This window comes from Pan troglodytes, chromosome 12 (assembly GCF_028858775.2).
Source record: "Pan troglodytes isolate AG18354 chromosome 12, NHGRI_mPanTro3-v2.0_pri, whole genome shotgun sequence".
NCBI lineage: Eukaryota > Metazoa > Chordata > Mammalia > Primates > Hominidae > Pan > Pan troglodytes.
This window is the reverse complement of record NC_072410.2, coordinates 22,262,236-22,283,863: the sequence shown is the minus strand read 5'-3', so window position 1 is coordinate 22,283,863 and position 21,628 is coordinate 22,262,236. Positions and strand designations below refer to the sequence as shown.

The 21,628-nt window shown below is 46.3% G+C and overlaps 1 pseudogene; it reads left to right on the top strand.

The window, feature by feature from the left end:
- The first annotated feature begins 1,375 nt into the window (after positions 1-1,375).
- Positions 1,376-6,658, top strand: LOC100610923 (NANOG neighbor homeobox-like; annotated as a pseudogene).
- The last annotated feature ends 14,970 nt before the right edge of the window (positions 6,659-21,628 follow it).

Here is a 21,628-nt window from a genome sequence, read left to right as displayed (position 1 = left end):
GCCCTGGCTGGAGTGCAATGGTGCGATCTCGGCTCACCGCAACCTTCGCCTCCCAGGTTCGAGCAATTCTCCTGCCTCAGCCTCCTGAGTAGCTGGGATTACAGAGATGCGCCACGACGCCCGGCTAATTTTGTATTTTTAGTAGAGACAGAGTTTCACCATGTTGGTCAGGCTGATCTCGAACTCCCAACCTCAGGTGATCCACCCACCTTGGCCTCCCAAAGTGCTGGGATTACAGGGGTGAGCCACCGTGCCTGGCCCCCCTTTTTTTTTTTTAATTTTATTTGAGAGGGAGTCTTGCTCTGTCACCCAGGCTGGAGTGCAGTGGCACCAGCTCAGCTCATTGCAACCTCTGCCTCCTGGGTTCAAGCGATTCTCCTGCCTCAGCCTCCAGAGTAGCTGGGATTACAGGCACATGCCACCATGCCCAGCTAATTTTTGTATTTTTAGTAGAGACGAGGTTTCACCATGTTGGCCAGGCTGGTCTTGAACTCCCGACCTCAGGTGATCTGCCCATCTCGGCCTCTCAAAGTGCTGGGATTACAGGTGTGAACCACCGCATCCAGCCACAGCTTCTTTGTGCCTTTACATGATGCAAAGAGAGCAAGAGAGTGCTCTGCAGTCTCTTTGCTAAGGGCACTAATCCCATTCATGAGGGCTCCATCCTCATGACCTAATTGCCTCCCAAAGCCCCACCTCCAAACACCATCACCCTGGGGGTGAGGATTTCCACACAGGAATTTGCGGGGGAGGGCACACACATTCAGACCGTAACACCATGAGATTGAGGAAACAAATACTTTTTAGTGCTCACATCTTCAGGAAATAACTTGGCACAGCCTACTCAGGGACACCTTTTGCCCACAGAAATCCAGCAAAGGAAATTGTTCAAAAGCTCATTACACACAAGCACCTACTGCATCCCTGGGCACCCTTTCCTCATCCATCTCTTCTTCTCTCTACCCGCAAACTGTCTGCCTGGGCTAGTTTGGGCTAATTACTGAGCAATAAAGTGTCTGATTTTTTATACAGTGGCTCTGTTCAGAGCTGCCAAAAACATTAAAAGTAGGGCCAGGGTAGGAGAGAAAAACATATTTTTTCATAATTTTACCTAGAAGATTCATTTGAGAGGGAGAAATAGGCTCACTGCCCTAACGAGAGAGTTGGATAAAAACAAATTCCTCATTAATTTTAAATGTCAACTGGAGAAGGAGATTAAAGTGAGGACGACTGATGAATGGTGCTTCTGGGAACAGACGAAAGCACCGAGGAAAGGGGATGGGGTCCCCAGTAGGCCCTCAGCAGAAACAGAGCTACCCTCACTAGCTCTGCAGGGACAGCAGCTCTGGAGGGTGCCCCTTGGAACAGGGGCACCATGCACTGGACACCCCCTCCCACGGCAGGGGCTGGCACTGCCCACTCAGCTGGCAAGACTATAGAGTGATGAGGACTTGGTTCTGATGAAGTTGGAGCTGGAGATGAAATACTGCGGGCTCTTGGCATCCTCCTAAGTGGCCTGGCAAGGTGTAGATAACAATAAGGGAGCATCCCCACTCAGTGTTTACTTTCAGCTGTCTCTAGTAGGCAAGTTGCAAATGTTCGCCTTTATTAACGCACGTGTCTTCTCATTACTCTGTGAAGCAGATGGGTCTATGGTGTCTTCAGGAAAGAAATGCTGGCTGGTTTCTTAGAGCAGCTTCGAATTCCAGCCCCTGGTACCATGCTTAGATTGCTGTGCAACTTAGAGGGGGCCCGTTGGCTCCTGCCAAAGTGGCAAGAGTTGAGTGTTGAGGGAGCAGTTGGCAGGACAGGTGGCCAACATCAAAGGAAAGCTGAGCTACTATTCAGAGCTGCTGTCTATCCAGGCTTTTTGTGGGATGCCCTCCGATTTACCTGTGGGTTCTCGTGGGAGCCCATGCAGGTGTGTTTTCTGTGTGCTCAGCCTCCCTTGTAGAACCAGTCCTCCCTACTCTTGGTCCAGATAATTCAGGTCAAGGGTGGGCACGTGACCAGGATCAGGCCACTTACAATTGTATGTTTTCCTGGGTATGTGACTCAAGCCAGAAAAGTCAGAATCAATTTAGGACCTTTCTGGAGGTATTGGAAGAGGGACTCTTTTTATGGTTTGCTAAGTTGGTGGAATGTAAAATACCTTTGCCATTGTTTGGGGAAAGCCTGCCTAGGAATAGAAACAATGTGAAAGAAAGCAGGGCTAAAATTGAGAGGTGGAATCCCAGTTACATGGTTTTAGTACTTGGGTCAAGCTGTGCCTGAAACCCATAAACTTTCCATTACCTGAGCCAATGCCACCTTTTTGCCTTAATCCAGCTTGGGTTTAGTTTCTATAGTTTACAACCAAAAGACCTCCGTTTCATACTCTAGGTATATAAACCGGGACATGTTCTATTTCTGAGACTCAGTTTTCTCACAGGTAAAATAGAGATAACATGCTCTATCTACAGCTATTGAAGACAGCCAGTCACAGGACCAAGAATATGATCTTTCCTTGGCCATATTAACCATTTTGGTCCTAGGTTTCTCTTGCAAAATGGGCTAACAAGACTGCTTGACCTCCCAGGAATGGAAGCAGTTGGGATAATGGATGTGGAAAGGAATCTGTACACTTATATGCAATTTTTTTTTCTGGGGGTAACCACATTTAAAAAAAAACTTTTTATTTTTGAGATGATTGTGGATCCACATGCAGTGATAAGAAGCAACACGGACGGGCACCGTGGTTCACGCCTGTAATCCCAGCACTTCGGAGGCCAAGGCAGGTGGATCATGAGGTCGGGGGCTGGAGACCACCCTAGCCAACATGGTGAAACCCCATTTCTACTAAAAATACAAAAATTAGCCAGATGTGGTGGTGCGCACCTGTAATCCCAGCTACTCAGGAGGCTGAGGCAGGAGAATCACTTGAACCCGGGAGGGGAAGGTTGCAGTGAGCCAAAATCACGCCACTGCACTCCAGCCTGGGTGAGCGAGCGAGACTCTATCTCAAAAAAAAAAGAAAAAAGAAAAGAAAAAAAGAAGCAACACACCCTTCACCCGGTTTCCCCAGTGGTAACATCTTGCATTACTATAGTATAATAGCAGAATTAGGAAACTGGCATTGATGCAGTACATTGACCTTCGAATTTCACCACTTTTACATGCATGCAGCTGTGTATGTGTGTGTGTGTGTGTGTGTGTGTGTGTGTATACTTAGTTCTATGCAATGTGAGTTCGTATGACCACCACCACAGTCAGAATATAGAATACAAGGATCCCTTATGCTATCCTGTTTTAGCCATGGTCTCCTCCTCCCCTCTCATCTTGCCAAACCCCTGACAGCCGCAAATCTGTTCTCCAGCTCTGCAATTTTATTATTTCAAAAATATTGTATACACAGAATCGTATGATAGGTAACTTTTTGAGATTGGCTCTTTTCACTCAGCATAACTCCACTGAGATCCATCCGACTTGCTGCATGTATCAGTAGCTTCTCCCTTTTATTGATGAATGGTATTTCATGGTATGGACATAGCACAGTGTAATAGATTATTAAAAGGCATTTTGATTGTCTCCAGCTTTTCTGGCTATAACAAATTAAGTTGCTATGAACATTGTGTATAAATTTTTGTAAAAACACAAGATTTTGAAATGAAAATTTCTCTGGGATAAAGGCCCAAGAGTGTAATTGCTAGATAAGTCCATTTTTAGTTTTAAAAGAAACTGATAACCAGGCATGGTGGCTCATGCCTGTAATCCCAGCACTTTGGGAGGCTGAGACGGGCAGATCACTTGAGCCCAGGAGTTCAAGACCATCCTGGGCAACATGGCAAAATCCTGTCCCGACCCAAACAAAATACAAAAATTAGCTGGGCATGGTAACACACACCTGTAGTCCCAGCTACGTGGGGGGCTGAGGCAGGAGGATTGCTTGAGCCCAGGAGGTTGAGGTTGCAGTGAGCCATGATGGTGGCACTGCACTCCAGTCTGGGGGACAGAGTGAGAATCTGTCTCAAAAACACCAAGCCAAAACGAAACAAAAACCAAAAAACTGACAAACTATTTTTCAGAATGGCTGTACTATTTTTCATTTCCACCAGCAGTGTATAAGTGGTCTGATTTTTCTGCATCCTCAGCAGCATTTGGTGTTATCACTATATTTTATTTTACCCATTCTGGTAGGTGTGTGATGCTATCTCGTTGTACTTTTAATTGGTATTTTTCTAATGGCAAATGATGTTGAATATCTTTTCACAGGCTTGTTTCCCATCTGCACATCCTCTTCAGTGAAATGTCTGTTACACGTCTTTTTCCCATTTTTTAATTGGATTGTTGAGTTTTGAGAATTGTTATGTATTCTAGATACAAGTCCTTTGTCTAATATGTGATTTTCAAATAATTTTTCCCAATCTGTAGCTTGTCTTTTTGTCCTCTTAACATAAGCTTTTACAAGAAAAGCTTTTAATTTTGATAAGATTCAATTTATCAATTTCTTCTCTTTTTCTGAGACAGGGTCTCATTCTGTTGTCCAGGCTGCAGTGGCACGATCATGACTCACTGCAGCTTTGACCTCCCAGGCTCAAGCAATCCTGCCACCTCACCCTCCCGAGTAGCTGGGACTATAAGCACATGCCACCATGACTAGCTAATTTTTTAAAAATATATTTTTAGTAGAGAAAAGGTCTCTCTATGTTGCCCAGGCTGGTTTCAAACTGCTAAGCTCAAGCGATCCTCCTGCCTTAGCCTCCCAAAGTGCAGGGATTACAGGCATGAGCCACTACAGCTGGCGTCTCCCTAAGTATTTAGGTCTTCTTTGGTTTCTTTCATCAGCACTTTGTAATTTCAGCGTAAGGATGCTGTGTATGTTTTGTTTGATTTGTTTGATAACTATTTCCCTTTCTTTGGGCAATTATTAATTGTGTTGCATTTTTAATTTTGGTTTCCACTTGTTCATTGTCAGTATATAGAAACGCAACTGATGTTTGTGTGTTGATCTCATATCCTGTGATCTTACTGAACTCAATTATTAGTCCTATGAGGTTTTTGTTTTGTTTTGTTTTGCAGATTCCTTGGGATTTCAATCATATTGTCTGCAAATAAAGACACTTCTATCTTCTCCTTTTTTACTCTAAATGACTTTTATTTCTTTTTTTTCCCCTTATTGCAATGACTAAAACTTCCAGTACATTGTTGAATAAGAGTGGTGAGAGCAGGCATCCTTATCTTGTTCCCATCTTAGAAGGAGAGCATTCAATCTTTCACCATTGAGTATAATGTTAGCTTTAGGTTTTTGCAGATGATCTTTATGAGATCAAGCAAGTTCCCCTTTATTCCTAATGTACTGAGCGCCTTTAATCATTGATGGGTGTTGAAGTTGTCAAATGTTTTTCTATGTCAATGGATATGATCATATTTTTCTTCTTTGGCCTGTTGATATGGTGAATCACATTGACTAGCAAGTATTGAGCTAGCTGTACATATGTGGAATAAATGCCATGTGGTCACGGGATTTATACATTGTTAGATTCAATTGGCTAAAATTTTGTTCAGAACTTTTGCCCATATTTTAATTGGAATTTCTTTTACTGCTGAGTTTTGTGAGATTCATATATTCTAGATACAAGTTCTCTGTTAGATATATAGGTTGCAAATATTTTCTCCCAGTCTATAGCATGTATTTTCATCCTCCTTACAGGTCTTTTGCAGAGCAGAAGTTTTAAATTTAGGTAAGGTCAAATATATCAATCTGCTATGAACTGAATTGTGTCCTTCAAAAATTCCTATGTTGAAGCTCTAACTCCCAATGAGACTCAGTGTGACTCTGTTTCGGCCTGAGGGGAGGTGATAAAGGTTAAATGAGGTCATAAGGGTAGGGCCTTAATTCCATAGGGTTGGTGCTCTTACAAGAAGAAGAGAGACAGGGGAAAGAGGAGCAACAAAGAAAGCTTTGAAAGAGCAGCCATTGACTTTGAGGAAGCTCAGGAAAGGACAGTGTCCAGGAAGTGGGAGAAGAAACTTTTTCAATATGGAGAGAGATCCTGATACTTCAGAAGCCCCTGATAATTCAAATCTTTTTATACAGAAACAACGAGCTATGCCTTGGGATCAAAATCCAGAACAATCGAATGGAAATTGCAGTGAAGATGAACAAAAGGGAAAGCAGAAATGGAGAGAAGGAGGAGGAGAACCAGGCGGAAAGAGAAAGTGAGAAAAAGAAGAGGAAAATGAAAAGGAGCTGGAAGATGAACAGGAAAAAAAGAGGAAAATGGAAATGAGAAACAGAAACAGTATGCCAAGAAGAGATTAGTCAGCAAATACCTGATGGACAATCTCTGGGCAAAGTTTAAGTTAAACAGGTGCCCCACAATACAAGAGAGTCTATCACTCTCATTTGAATTTGGCATGACACACAAACAGATATGTCAAAGGTTTTGTAAACAGAGGAAGAAATATAACAAATAAATGTCCAAGAGAAAGCGTAAGAAAACACATATGAGATGGGGTCTCTCTGTATTGCCAAGGCTGGTCTCGAACTCCTGCCCTCAAGCGATCTTCCCACCTTGGCTTCCAGAAATGCTGTGAATCCAAGCATGAGCCATCACACCTGGCTAAGACATTTTATATGACACCATTCTCACCAATAAATGGAGTTCCGAAAGGATAAACAAGAAAATATTAACAATCATTAATTCCGTGGAGTAGAACTAAATGAGGGGCATGCAAAGGAGGTTTTATACATTTTATTTTGACCCTATTGTAGATTTAAAGTTTTTATAATGGATGTTAAAATTGATTTTATTTAAGAAAAAAATCAATAGAAAAAAAAAATACAGACTAGAGCTCTCTCTCTCACACACAAGGACACTGTGAGAAAGCAGCTGTCTACCAGCCAGGAAGGCAGCCCTCACCAGAAACTGAACCCTATCAGACCTTGATCTTGGACTTCCAGCCTACAGAACTGTGAGAAAATACGTTGCTGTTGCTTAAGCCACCTAGTCTATGGTATTTTGTTATGGCAGCCTAAGCAGGCTAATATATCATCTTTCCTTTTGTGGGTCATGATTTTGGTGTCGAATCTAAGGACTCTTTGCCTAGTCTGCATTTTAATTCAAGTGTGTTTTCAAGTCATAAGGAAATCAACCTGTAATTATGGAATTTCAGGCTAGTAGCAAGGACATTCGGCATCAGAAAAGGACCTCTTTGAACCGTTCGTTATCCTACACCCGGCTCAGTCTCCTGAGCTGGCTCCTTGTGAGTAACCTCAAGATGTAAGATCTGTGTAGAGATCATGAGGAGAGGCGTGTGATGCTCGCCTGTCGGTACAAAAGCTCAAAAGAAGAGTAAGCGGGTCCAATAAATTGCAACTGTTCCTACGGGAAATTATTGTCTTCCAAGTTTAAGATTCCTTTCCACATCCATTATCCCAACTGAGCTCTAATCCTCTGAGGTGAAGCAACTTTGATAGCCCTTTTCACAGAGGAGTGGACTGGGGCTTCCACAGGATCACATGGAAACAGGAAGTGATTTTCAGCTAAGAACTATCCTCAAGGATTGGCTGCTGCTTTTTAGGAGTAATAAAAAGAAACCTCTCTGCCGTGCGCGGTGGCTCATGCCTGTAATCCCAGCACTTTGGGAGGCCGAGGCGGGCGGATCACGAGGTCAGGAGATGAGACCATCCTGGCTAACACGGTGAAACCCCATCTCTACTAAAAATACAAAACATTAGCCGGGCGTGGTGGCGGGCGCCTGCAGTCCCAGCTACTTGGGAGGCTGAGGCGGGAGAATGGCATGAACCCGGGAGACGGAGCTCGCAGTGAGCCGAGATCGTGCCACTGCACTCCAGCCTGGGCGACAAAGCGAGACTCCATCTCAAAAAAAAAAAAAAGAAAAGAAAAGAAAGAAACCTCTCCAGCTAGCTAGAGGCTGAAAGGGCTCTTTAGTGGACATATATTGAGATACCTCCTGAGTCCCAAAGTGGGAGATCTCCTGGGCCTCACAGGTGTGGGACCCTGTCCTTACACGTCTCTCTCTGCTTTTCTCTACACCTTTGCTGCATTCACTGGGCCTCTCACACGGATGCATCCTGGTTTCCCTAGAGTAGAGCTCCTGCAACACAGTGCCCAGTTCCTTGGAAAGGGAGCGTGATTGGCCCAGCCTGAGCCATGATTAGGTGAGGAAGGACATTGTCTAAGTACAGTTTAAGTCACTTGAGGCCTTCCTGCATGGGAGTGGAACTGGATGAGCTGTGTCGACCTGAGCTGTTTGGAAAGAGATTGAACTGAACTGAACAAAATTGAATAATCCTGCAATACTGGTACTTCTATCCCTCATCTTACAGATGTAGAAACAGAAGCTCATGGAGTTAACTAAATTGCCCATCTAGGTCCAAATTAGTTCAGCAGGAAGTTCCTCATCAGAACAAATTAATAAAGTCAGGCTGTTCTCTTCACAGCCAGGATGACCCTAAGCTGGTCCTAAAGTTGGTCCCTGATTGATTTCAGGGAAGAATTTCTTATATGGAATTGAATGTGTTAAGGATAATGGCTTAAGTTCAGCCTATGGCATTTGGGTCAGTGGATTTCCAATGACACTCATGCAAAGAGCTTCTGAGTTTTGGTAGAAAGAAAGAGCATAAAATGTTAGGGAGCGTTTTTCAGGAATATTTTGGAGTACAAATGATCAAAACTAAACTCAAACTGCTTTAAGGAAATATACTGAGAAGTCCCAGAGTGCAGGTAGCTTCAGGCGTGATGGAAAGTAGAGATTCAAACAATGCTATCAAAGCTCTCACTCCACCTCTCAGCCCTTTCGTCTACACTGTCTTTACTATCCAGCAGGCTCACGCCACAGGGTAGCAAAGGCAGCCACTGGTGGCTCTAGGCTTACACTGTCCTCAGGGCTACTGCATCCCATGAAACAGAAAGCGCGTTTATTCCCAAAGCTTAAACAGAAGCCCCACGGTGTGATCTGATTGGCCCAGCTTGGGTCTGTGCCCATCCTGACCCGATCATTGCACTGGACAGGGGAAGCAGAGATAACCTAATGATCAGGCTGAGGACACCAAACTACATGAATGCTTTCCTCATAAGGACAGGAACCTGTATATTTCTATTCCTAAATTGTATAAAAAGAGCCTGGGAGGAGATTGCAGAAAAAACAGAGTAGGGCAGTGGTCACTGTGTGCTTTTTTTTGCCGTATGAGTTACCCAGAGGTAACTTTGGGTGGCGTGTCATGGTGCCTTATTCACAGTCTCTGCCCAGCTCCTGCCAGGCTGCGGGTTCTTCATCACTTCCTATTGCTGTGTATGATGGTGCCATGATGGGAAGGCAGGCCCTCCATTTACCCTGGCCTTCAGGAGTTGGCTAGCTCAAGTGGCCAAGGTTGAGAAAAGATGCAAAGGAATTAAACCCTAAGATCCTTCTTTAAAAACAGCAATCAATGAAATCACTCCAGATGAAGGTTCTAGAACCTAGATCAGTGGTTTGCCTGGCTTTCGGATCGTTAAGGACCCTAACGTTCACTGCTCTTCCCTCCAAACTGGAGAACCAGCAAAGGGCTGACAATTTTTTTAATGTCATATAAGGGCGTTAAAGAAAAAAAAAAACCCTGAACCCCATCAGCTACCATTACTCTCATGACCATCTCCTTTCCTAAAGTTAGCAGGACATCATCTCATCAAGGGCAGCCCTTTAAATGAAATCCATGTACATTTTGAAAAACAAAGCACATTGCTCCTTCTCGGTGCTCATTCCAGGGGGGACCTGTGAGAGCAGCACCCAGGCAAGCGTGGAAGTCCGTCCCTGTCCATCTTGTCACCATCACCTGGTGACCTCAGATGTCCTAGAAGCGATGCCTCAGCCCCAGGGGGGCAGGGCCACCCCGTTTCAGCACCTGCTTCACCCAGAGCTTTCCTCTGGGAATGTTTCCCAGATTTTCCATCTCCTTCAGGCTGCCTCTGTGCATCCTACAATAGCAGCCCAATTTCCCCCGCCTGCCCTCACCCCGAAGCCGGGAAAGAGGCTAACCTGACATACATAACAATATGCTAAGGAGCAAGGAGACACAGAAGGGCACGGCTTGGTGAAGAAGGTTCTGCGGGGGTCTAAGGAGCCTGGCTGGGTGGCTTTGCTGTGGGTGCTCTATTAGTGGCGCCATGTCAGGGCGCGCCACCTACGGCACCACGCAGGGCACACTCCACCTACGGCACCACGCAGGGCACACTCCACCTACGGCACCACGCAGGGCGCCCCACCTACGGCACCACGCAGGGCGCCCCACCTACGGCACCACGCAGGGCGCCCCACCTACGGCACCACGCAGGGCGCCCCACCTACGGCACCACGCAGGGCGCCCTACCTATGGCACCATGCAGGGCGCTCCATCTGTGCTACTCCTGGAGCTCTCCATTCCCCCTCCCATCTTCCATGTGCGGGGTGGCCCTGTTTCTTTTTCTCTATCCATCCGCACACGATCCAACAGGGGGCCTGCAGTACCCTCAAAGCAGAGTTGAGGGTAGAGGGTCACACAAGGCTGAGCGCTCCCAGGGAGAAGCTAGGAAGACACCTTCAGGGTGAAAACCCCCAAACAAGGGTGCTGCACAGATTGTCTCCCTCCACGCAACACCTGTCAGCAGTGACAGTGAGGAGAGGAGCGGGGGCTGCCTGAGATGTGGCCGGGGAGGGGGCGGCCTCTTTGTTTTGTTGACCCCATTCAGAAAGAACGTGCGCCAGGAGGGAGGCCTCCACGGCCTTGCTTCCCTGCTGCCCAGCCCGGGTGGTTCCTTTAGTGGGTCAACTTGGCCAGGCCACAGCACCCAGACATTTGGTTCACCACCATTGAGATGTTGCAGTGAAGGTATATTTTAGATGAGATTAACATGAAAATCAGTGGATGTTGAGTAAGGCAGATGACTCGCCATAATGTGGGTGGGCCTCATCTCATCAGTTGAAGGCCTTGGGAAAAAGACTAACGTTCCCCAAGAAAGAGGAAATTCTGTCTCCAGACTGCCTCCAACTCGAGCTGCAATGCCAGCTCTTCCCTGAGTCTCCAGCTGCTGCCCTGCCTGGCAGATGTGGGATTTGCCCCACAATCACATAAGCCAATTCTTTAGATTAAAACCTCTGTGTGTTTCTCTCTCTCTCTCTCTCTCTCTCTGTGTGTCCTAGTTTACACACACACACACACACTCACACCCTGCTGGTCCTGTTTTACTGGGAGTCCCTTTCCAGACCACCTAAATCACAATCCCCATAGGTAGAGCCAGGTATTTAGCATGCTGGTAAAGTACATCAGGTGGCTCTAATGCGAAACTAGTGTTAGGAAGATTGGGGCTAACACTGTGGTTCTCACCTGCTTGGGCTAATGCAGAATTCTATGCAGAATCACCTGGAAGTGAATTGCTAAAGATGGCTGGTCCCCACCCACCTCCAGGCTTTCTGAGTTGGTAGGTCCAGAGTGGAGCCTGAAAATGTGTATTTCTGACACGTTTCCAGGTGATGCTGATAGTTCTGGTCTGGGGACCACACTTTGAGAACCACTCAGCTAAAGGATTATGTTGATAATGAGGGTTTACTTGTTATGTCAGGAGATGACAGCCACATCCTCTGCCTGGTAGCCAGTGGTCATAGCAGTAACGGCAGTACCAAATGGCAATCAACACCCAACAATGACTGAGTTCTGTGCCTGGCACACAAGTGTGACTCTTACAAGTTCAGTCTCATTTTATTTTGATGACCACCCTCTGAGATGGTTTTAAGATTTCCATGTCATACATCAGGAAACCGGGACAGAGAACTAGGGAAGTGGCCCAGCTCACTAAGTGGGCTAATCAGGCCTGTCTGACTCCGAAATCCACAAACTCAACCATCTTACAAATAAGAGACCAAGGCTCAGATGCTCTGTGGTTACTCGGGGTCACCCAGCACCTAAAAGTGGAGTTGGGACCTGGCTCATTAGCCAGTCATCCTTCCATTCTGCATCATTTCCCATCTCACATGAACTAATAGGTAAAGGTTGGGCATAGATGTGGTTAATTACAGATGGTGATAGAGTCGTGTGCCACATAACAAGGTTTTGGTCAACGATGGGCTGCCTACACAACAGGCTAGTCACATCATAGCCACCATAACACGCCAGTGCAATATGCGTTTGCAGGGATGCTGGGTAAACAAACCCACTGTGTGGCCAGTTGTATAAATGTCTAGCACATACACTTACACACGGTATATAATACTTGATAAAGATAATAAATGACTATTACTGATTTATGTATTGGCTATATTACACTATTTATCATTATTTTAGAGGGTACTTCTACTTAAGGAAAAAAAGTTACTATAAAAGAGCCTCGGAAAGTCGATTAGGAGGTTTTCCAGAAGGCACTGCTATCATAGGAGATGACAGTTCCATGCGTGCCCCTGAAGATGTTTCAGTGGGACAAGATGTGGCGGTGATACTGAGGACCCTGACCCCATGTAGGCCTAGGTTAATGGATGTGTTTGTGTCCTAGCTTTTAGCAAAATAACTTAAAAGGTATAAAGAAAAAAGTTTTCAAAATAGAAAAATGTTTATAGAATAAGGATAGAAAACATTTTTGGTCAGCTGTACAATGTGTTTGTGGGTTGTTTTTTTTTTTTTTTTTTTGAGACAGAGTCTCGCTCTGTTGCCCAGGCTGGAGTGCAGTGGCACGATCTCCACTCACTGAAAGCTCCACCTCCTGGGTTCATGCCATTCTCCTGCCTCAGCCTCCCGAGTAGCTGGGACTACAGGCACCCGCCACCATGCCCAGCTAATTTTTTGTATTTTGAGTAGAGATGGGGTTTCACCGTGTTAGCCAGGATGGTCTTTATCTCCTGACCTTGTGATCCGCCCGCCTCGGCCTCCCAAAGTGCTGGGATTACAGGCGTGAGCCACTGCACCTGGCCATGTTTGTGTTTTAAGCTAAATGTTACTACAAAAGAGTCAAGAAGTTATAAAAATTAAAAATTTTATAAAGTAAAAAAGTTACAGTAAGCTAAGTTTAATTTATAATTCAAGAAAAATATTTTTAAATGTAGTGTAGCCTCTGTGTACAGTATTTATAAAGTCTATGGTAGTGCACACTGATGTCCTAGGCCTTCATATTCACTCACCACTCACTCACTGACTCACCCAGAGCAATTTCCAGTCCTGCAAGCTCCATTTATGGTAAGTGCCCTATACAGGTGGACCATTTTTTATCTTCTTTTTTTTTTTTTGAGATGGAGTCTTGCTCTGTCACCCAGGCTGGAGTTCAGTCCTCACTGCAACCTCTGCCTCCCGGGTTCAAGAGATTCTCCTGCCTCAGCCTCCCAAGTAGCTGGAATTACAAGCATGTGCCACCATGCTCGGCTAATATTTTTGTATTTTTAGTAGAGACGGGGTTTCACCATGTTGGCCAGGCTGGTCTCGAACTCCTGACCTCAAGTGATCCGCCTGCCTCAGGCTCCCAAAGTGCTGGGATTACAGTGTGAGCCACCGTGCCTGGCCATTTTTTATCTTTTATACCATATTTTTGCTGTACTTTTTCTATGTTTAGCTATGTTTAAATACACAAATACTTACCATAGTGTTACAATTGCCTACGGTATTCAGCCCAGTAATATGCTGTGCAGGTTTGTAACCTAGGAGCAATAGACCATGCACATAGCCTAGGTGTGTTGTTGGCTGTCCAATCTAGGATTGTGCAAGTGTATGCTATGATGTTCACACAACGACGAAATCACCTAGCAATGCATTTCTTAGAACATATTCCCATCATTCAACGATGCAAGACTGTATCTAGTTCCTCATAATTTAAAAAAAAAAAAAATCAAAACTCAAGAAACATCAACGGCCTCTCCTGCCCATCCCCCTCCACTGTCTTGGTAAAGCAACAACCTACAGTAGCAACCCGAGGAGACGCCTTGAGCGTGGACCAGAGCGAGATGACGGCTGCCCAGAAGCCAGAGTCACCGCCTTGTGCACCCACCAAGGCGCACAGGCTGAGCGGCCAGAGCTTGAGTTCCTTTGTGGATTCAGATGCCAACTCGTGAGGATTCAGAGGGCCCACTCGACCCAGTTGCTGTTCTAACTCTGGACCACCTAGTGATGAGGACAGGCTGGCCTCTGTCTCTGGGAGTTTACCTTCTGGCAGAGGAGGAAGAAATAATGAAATAGTTGCAGGTGAAGATTTTGAAGGCTTTCATGGAGAAAATTACAAAGGTCAATGTCACGGTGATTGGCTTCAGAGTATAATTTAAATTGGGAGGTCAGGGAAGGTCTCTCTGAAGAGCTAAGAGCTGAGCTGAAATCTGAACCATGGGATGGAATCAGCCCTTTAAAGAACTGGGGAAGGAGCCCTGCAGCAGAGGGAACACCTGAGCAGACCCTTGAGGCAGGAGCACACTGTGTTTCCCAGCAGAGCTCTGGAAGCCGATGTGGCCGGTGCAAGTAGTTTGGGAAGAGGAGGGAGAATGGTCAATCCCAGATAAGAGGGCCTCATGGACACTGAGTCTGAATTGCATACTCGGGGTGACAGGAGGCAGTGAGCAGACACAGCTGGGAGTGATGAGGTTGGGGGACAGGATAGGCGTGCACTGTGGGGCCAAAGCCGAGCTTGTGCAGCAATGAATAGGTAACACAAGGGTTGCAGACCTGGGTCGGCGCAGGCCCCCCTGCAGAAGCACACCTGTCTCTTTGCAGACATGGGGCCAAGTCCCTCTCGCCTTTTTGTTCACAAACAGCATCTCCACATCTCCTAGGGAAGTGTCACTTCCTTTTTTGCAGTTTGTCACTCAGCGATTCTCTGATTTATGAACTTCCTAGCTCTGCATCCTGCCAAGGTGTAGATTTCAGAGGAAGCTTCTAATGAGGAAAGGAGGGGAATTGAGTCTGGTGACCTGTGCATCCAAGAGTACTCTCACCCAACACAACTCATCACTGATGAAGGAGCAGGCGCTCTCTGCCCATGCTCTGTGGTCCAGACACACCCCTGCTCCAGAGACAGAGACCAGCGGTTTACGACAGAGTCCAATTAATGTCCTGCCTCCACTTTTCCAAACTGAGGAGTGAGTTGGGAAAATTAGTTATCTCTTTGAGTCTCAGCCTCCTCAATCACAGGATGGGTTGTTGAGAGGAGCAATTCAGTTAGTGCATGTGAGGAGGGGCGCAGAAGGAGCCCTTGGCAGAATTGTTATCCTTATGCCTTTTTGCTCAGCAGGGCAAGCTACAAGTTACTTATCAATTGTAGGCTTAGTTCTAATAGTATCTTCTATTATTTCTCCTTTCCCCAACTATCAGTGACAGAAACATTTAATAAAGTAATTATCAGTAGTGTAATAAAAACTAACAGTTATCAAGCAGTGACTTCATCTTTCACTCTGTAAACTCTTTACACATTGAATGTCCACATTATATGATTGAACATCCACAACAACCCTATTAATCCCATTTTATAGATGAGGACTCTGAATCCTGAAGACAGCAACTTGTCCAAGGTCCGGTGGTTAATGGGTGGCTTCTGTCTTAGGTCACCAGTTCTGTGACTTTGAGGACAATACTTCTTGGAGCCCTGTGCTCTTTCTCCAAACTTTACAACGTTGTTGTATGCAATAATTAACTTCATGCGTGCTCCAGCTGCAGGGAAGTATAAGATATTCCTAACCCTCACCTTGCAGAGCAGTTCAGGTTTCATTCCTTAAATACCCCTTGGCCTTGATCAATTCAGTGGCGATTAGGACACTTACATAAATCATAAACCCAACAGTTTCTGTCGGTGGGAGAGGCTGGAATCAGTGCTCTGTGAAGATAGGGTTCAGGGCTCTGCAGCTGGTTTGCCTAAAACCCTCAAGCCTGGTTTTTCTCCCTGGGGCTCCTTAAGGCAACAGCTCTTCACCTTTTGGAGGATTAAGTGACCTTGTGGATCTTCTCCCCATAACAGTGCACAGACATGTGCAATTTCAGGGCTTACCGTGACCCTACAGCCTCAGTAATGCCCAAGTTGAGATGCCTTGTATTAGTCAGCGTTCCCCAGACAAACAGAAAGCCATGGTGCAATTCAGCTCATGCCCAAGGGTCTGAGAACCAGAGGAACCGATGGTGAGATTCCCAGTCTGAGAACAAGAGAAGATGAAATGAGATGTCCCAGATCAAGCAATGAGGCAGGGGGGAAAGGGGCCAATTCCTCCTTCCTCTGCTTTTTTGTTCTATTCAGGCCCTCAACAGATTGGATGATGGTCACCGACATTGAGGAGGGCAATCTGCTTTCTCAGTCCCTCAGTTCGAATGCCAGTCTCCCCAGAAACACCCTCACAGACACACTCGGAAGTAATGTTTAATCCATGCACCCCATGGTCAGTCAAGTGGACTTGTAAAATGAGCCACCACAGGGCTTTCTAGGGAAGCACAGGGACATCGGCCCCTCTGCCCAGGGCTTAGGGAAGAGGGCTGCCCCAGGCCTCTGGAGGTAATGATCTATCCTTCGGTCGCTTTCCTAAGCAGAGGTGTTATTCAGTCTTTGCCAGGAGAACACTTTTCTTCCCATTCAGCACAGTCATGATGCAGCCTCAATAGAGGCTTGCACCTCAGCAGCCTTCTGTCCTTTCTAGCTCCCCACGGGCTCTGGCCACACAGAGTATGTGCCCTCCCATATACCCAGAATGAATTCCCCACCTCTCCACCCTCCTCCTGCATTGCACTATGAGGCAATGTCAGGGCCTGGCAACAGCTTTTTCTAGCACCCTGTCCCACAAACCCTCTGCCTGGTGTCCAAATACAACCCGGCAATGCTGTGTAAGGCTCAAACTCAGCCTTCTCGCCTGCACCTTTCTTCTCCTCCCTGACCCTGAGGATATCCTCTTTGGTACTCTGTGGGACTGTGTGTCTCGAAATCTCCATCGAGGAGCCAAGAACAACGGCAAACTCCGCAGGGTATGGGGATATAGGTCAAAGCAGGGCAGAACCTCAGAGTTTCTTTGAAGTCTTCTGGTTTCTATTTAGAAGTGATGCAATGTTTTGCATCTCATTCCGTGATATATACAAGTTTACCTAAACTTTTTTTTTTTTTTTTTTTGAGACAGAGTCTCACTCTTTGGCCCTGCTGGAGTGCAGTGGCACCATCTCGGCTCACTGCAACCTCCGCCTTCCAGGTTCAACTGATTCTCCAGCCTCAGCCTCACGAGTAGCTGGGATTACAGGTGTGCCCCACCATGTCTGGCTAATTTTTGTATTTTTAGTAGAGACAGCGTTTTTGGCCAAGCTAGTCTCGAACTCCTGACCTCAGGTGATCCGCCTGCCTTGGCCTCCCAAAGTGGTGGGATTACAGGAGTGGGCCACTGGGCCTGGCCTCACTTAAACATTTTAAGAGTTTTCTATTGATTGCTCTCAGGTAGAATCAACGCTCTTGTGCCATGTCTTGCCTATAGCTTTGTCTGTTCCCACCCAGCACACTGACTCCCGCAGAGAACCAGAATCCAGCTAGCAAGACCTGCTGCTTAGGGGTTATCATTCATTTGTTCATTTCTTCTGCACGTATTGGGCCTGCCATGTGGAGGATGGCACAGATGTTAAGCTCACGAGTTCAGAGTAAGGGCTAACTTGCATTCAAGTCTCTGCTCACTTACTAGCTGTGTGATTTTGGGCAAGTGGCTTGCCCTCTCTGAGTTTTAGTTGTATTATCTTTTAATTTTTTTCTTTTTTTTTTAGAGAGAGGGTTCCACTCCTGTCACCTAGGCTGGAGTGCATTGGTGCTATCATGGCTCACTGCAGCCTCGGACTCCTGGGCTCAAGCCATCCTCCCACTTCAGCCTCCAGAATTGCTGGGAATACAGGTGCGTCACCACCACACCCGACTTATAGTTGTATTACCTATGGCTCGAGAGCTATAGGGGCATCTGTCACATGAGACCTCTGAGAATTAAATGAAATAATGCCTGTAGAGCTTCAGTACCTTTCAGGACAATGTTCCCTATAGGGCTTAATTGTGTTCGCCATGATGGCATAAGATGGCATCGTCTATAGAACTGTCCTTATGGAATTATTAACTGAAGAGTTAATCAAAAATATTAAGTAGGGAATTATAAACAATGATAAATGTATTAAAATTATTTCATGTAAAAAGCAAAAATGCACACTGATTTGCCTATCTTTTGATGTAGGGTCAAGGCCCTGGCTTGTGCCTTGTCTTTCTGCAGGAACTTTATGTCTTCTTCCTTATACAAACTACAAGTGTATAAACAGGCTATGCTCTGCAGTTTTGATTCTAAAAATAGAGCAAAGGTTTAAAGGAATATACGATGCAAGAGTCCTATGAATATTCAATGTTTCTCCCAAACATGTAAACTTGTCCTGCCCACACCTATGTCAATGCCACTGATTTCTAGAGACTCATCTTTCTTGGGTCTTTTCAACAAAAAAGCTGTCATTTTCACATTCATGTTTCATTAATTTGTAAGTGCTGAGTTAAATTGTGTAAGTGTGATAGCACATACCTCTGGCAGAGTGGGTTTGGGAGGAATCCCTGTGACTCTGGGTGAAGAGCACCTCAACTGGTGGGGCCAGAAGGGAGTGGTCTAGAGAATCCCCCAACACATGAAACCCCAGGGCAAGAACACAAATGGAGGCCCACATGCCATGCTGCTGAACATTTGAAAATTACAAATCAAGCTAACTTGGCCAGGTGCGGTGGCTCATGCCTGTGGTCCCAGTGCTTTGGGAGGCTGAGGCGGGTGGATCACTTGAGGTCAGGAGTTCGAGACCTGCCTGGTCAACATGGTGAAACCCCGTCTCTACTAAAAATACAAAAATTAACCTGGCGTGTGCCTGTAATCCCAGCTACTCGGGAGGCTGATGCAGGAGACTCACTTGAACTCAAGAGGCAGAGGTTGCAGTGAGCCAAGATCCTGCCACTGCACTTCAGCCTGGGTGACAGAGTGAGGCTCTGTCTCAAAAATAAATAAATAAATAAATAAATAAATAAATAAATAAATAAAATAAAAATAAATCAAGTTAACTCTAACAAAATACAGTCTGCCTTCCTCTCCCGACAAACCCAGAAGGCCAGATTTTAACATTGAATTCTTGGACTCCATAGGGCTCCGTGCTAGAACGAGGTAGTCAGAGATGGCCAGCTCTGAGGCTCCAGCCCAGGTGTACCTCATTCCTCTTCTCACCCCCATTTCTCACACACCAAGGGGCCTGGCAAGTACTGTGGAAGCTCCATCTACGTCCCCTACAAACAGTTGCCCCTTGGCCATCCTCAAGAAGAAAACCCGTCCTGTGATGGAAGGGGCTTGGGGTCCTGTGGGCAGGGAATGCTGGGGTCCCAGGTGCACTAAGAATGGTCTAGGCCCGGATTGGCAAGTATTTCTACAAATGACCACATGATAAATATTTCAGGCTTTGCAGGCCATACGGTCTCTGTCGTAACTACACAAGTCTGCCGTTTTGTGGTGAAAACAGCATAGACGCTATGCAAACAAATGAACATGGCAATGTTCCAGGAAAACTTTACTTATGGACACCAAAATTTAAATTCCATGTAATTTTCACATATCGTTCTTCCTTTGATGTTTTTACAACCATTTAAAAATATAAAAACCATTCTTAGCTTATGAGTTGAATGGAAACTAGTGGCCCAGGAGTCATTTGCAAACCCTGGTCTAGAAGGTGAGGCAAAAACTCTAGGTGGACACATCCCAGTGGGCCCTGGACCTCTTACCCTGTGGAGTGGGGAGTGGGGCCCTCAGGGGCACAGGGCTGAGGGAGGATCCCGTCTTGCCCAGGCATCAGGATGGTACTAAAACTGCCTGCCAGGCCCAAGTAGTCATGGTGTTCTGCAAAGGTTAATAAGGGGCGTTGATGAAGAGGAGCCTCTCCTGTCAACAGGACTATTTTGGTCGTGATTCTTGACCAGGCCCCTTCTGTAGCATCCTGGGCCAGCAGCTCGCCTTTCCTCTCTGACCTGCTATTGCCAATACTCCAGGCCTCCTAAGAGATGCAAAACATGCAAAGGGTCTCATTTGCTATGATACATAGAGCCAGGGCTCACAAAGTACTTGATTTCCAGAAAACCCACCCTGGGACCCACAGTGGAATGAATGGGCTTCTCACGGCAACCCCTCAGCCCCTCCCAGGGAACATCTCCAAACAGCAACCAGCCAGACCCGCCTTGAGGGCACTGGGCGCCATCGATGTCTCCCCTTCTGCTGGGGCCTTGCAACTGCTGGGCCAGCCAAGGGACAGAGCATTCCTTTGCATTTCAGTTCAGCAGCTGGATTTAGGCTGTTGTCTCAGACATTGGTTGATGTGGTTGCGGGACGATCTATTTTCCGTTTGCTCGCTTACAAGCGATTTCTAAAGCTCTTGTGGAAATCATTGTTAGTCATCCCTATATTTAGCCTTAAGCTGAATCAATTTGATGGCTTCGAGGCAGAGAGAGAGGGGAGAAAAAAAGAGGGGGCTATTTTGATAAGAATGCACTTTTCCTCAATTTTCACTTTTAAAAATTGCAATGTATACTCTGGAGGTGGGTGTGATTTTTGATAACAGATGTAGTCAAAGAAAATTATTTTAAAACACATTTTATGTCTAACTGACCATACAGTGATGAGCTGCTTCCCCCACGATTTGACTCAAATTACCATGGGAACAGTCTGAATCTTCAGAAAGGCGCTGCACAGAGAGCCGCATCTGGCAGACGGTAGCTTCTGTCCCGGCCCTGCGTTCCCTTGAAGAATGAGCTCATTCATTTGTTCTTCCAGGAGCTGCAGTGGCCCTCAAGACCCACCTCCTGTTTCTAAGCCTGAGGGTTCTGTCAGGGTCTTCGGATAGATTACAGGGGAGCAAGGCCATTTGGTGCAGCGTCCTTGGTTAGCAAGGCCAGCCCTGGCTGAGCTCAGTGGGGAAGGACATCATCTGATTCTGAGCCTTCCTTTCCTTCTGCATCCAAGAATTCAAGCGAGGCCTGCCTGGCAAATTTGTTCAAAATCGGCAAGCCTACAAGAATGGGAGCCCTGCCTCTTGCCCCGGCCCCCAGCTATTCTCTCTCCTCCCTCAACTCTTAATGCCAGATTGGTGCCCCTCCAGGAAGCATCCCAGAAGGTTACAGGGGTTGGAGGGCCAGCCTGCACCCCCAACTGCCATAACTAGGACTTCCCTGTTCAGGCTCCATATGCCATGTGGAGTCCTTCTGTCATTCAGGTTCTATGCTAAGCATTAGAGCACTTGTCCAGAGCCCAGCTATGTCCACTCATAGGAGAAAGTTTAAATTCACATTCTCAGACCTCACCCTCAGGTCAAAGAATGCAGAATGCATAGGGGTGGGGGACTGGGCTTCAGTCATTTTTAAGAGCTCCCTAGGAGATTCGAACATGTGGCCCAAGAAGGCAGCTACTGTGTTAGAGATGCAAAAACGAATGACTCTACTTAGAGTCCCTGCCCCCCAAGCCCATACCCTGCTCCAAACCTAGTGGTCCCACCCTGCTGCCAGCTCAGTGAGCAGCATCTACACCCCACAAACCAGGTACCCCTGTGGGCCTCCAAGTGTGCACATCCACATGCCTCTCTAGATGGTCAGGCCCACGAAGGCAGAGGCTGCATTTATGTTGCTCGCCTGGCACTGCTTCTGCCTTGTAGTAA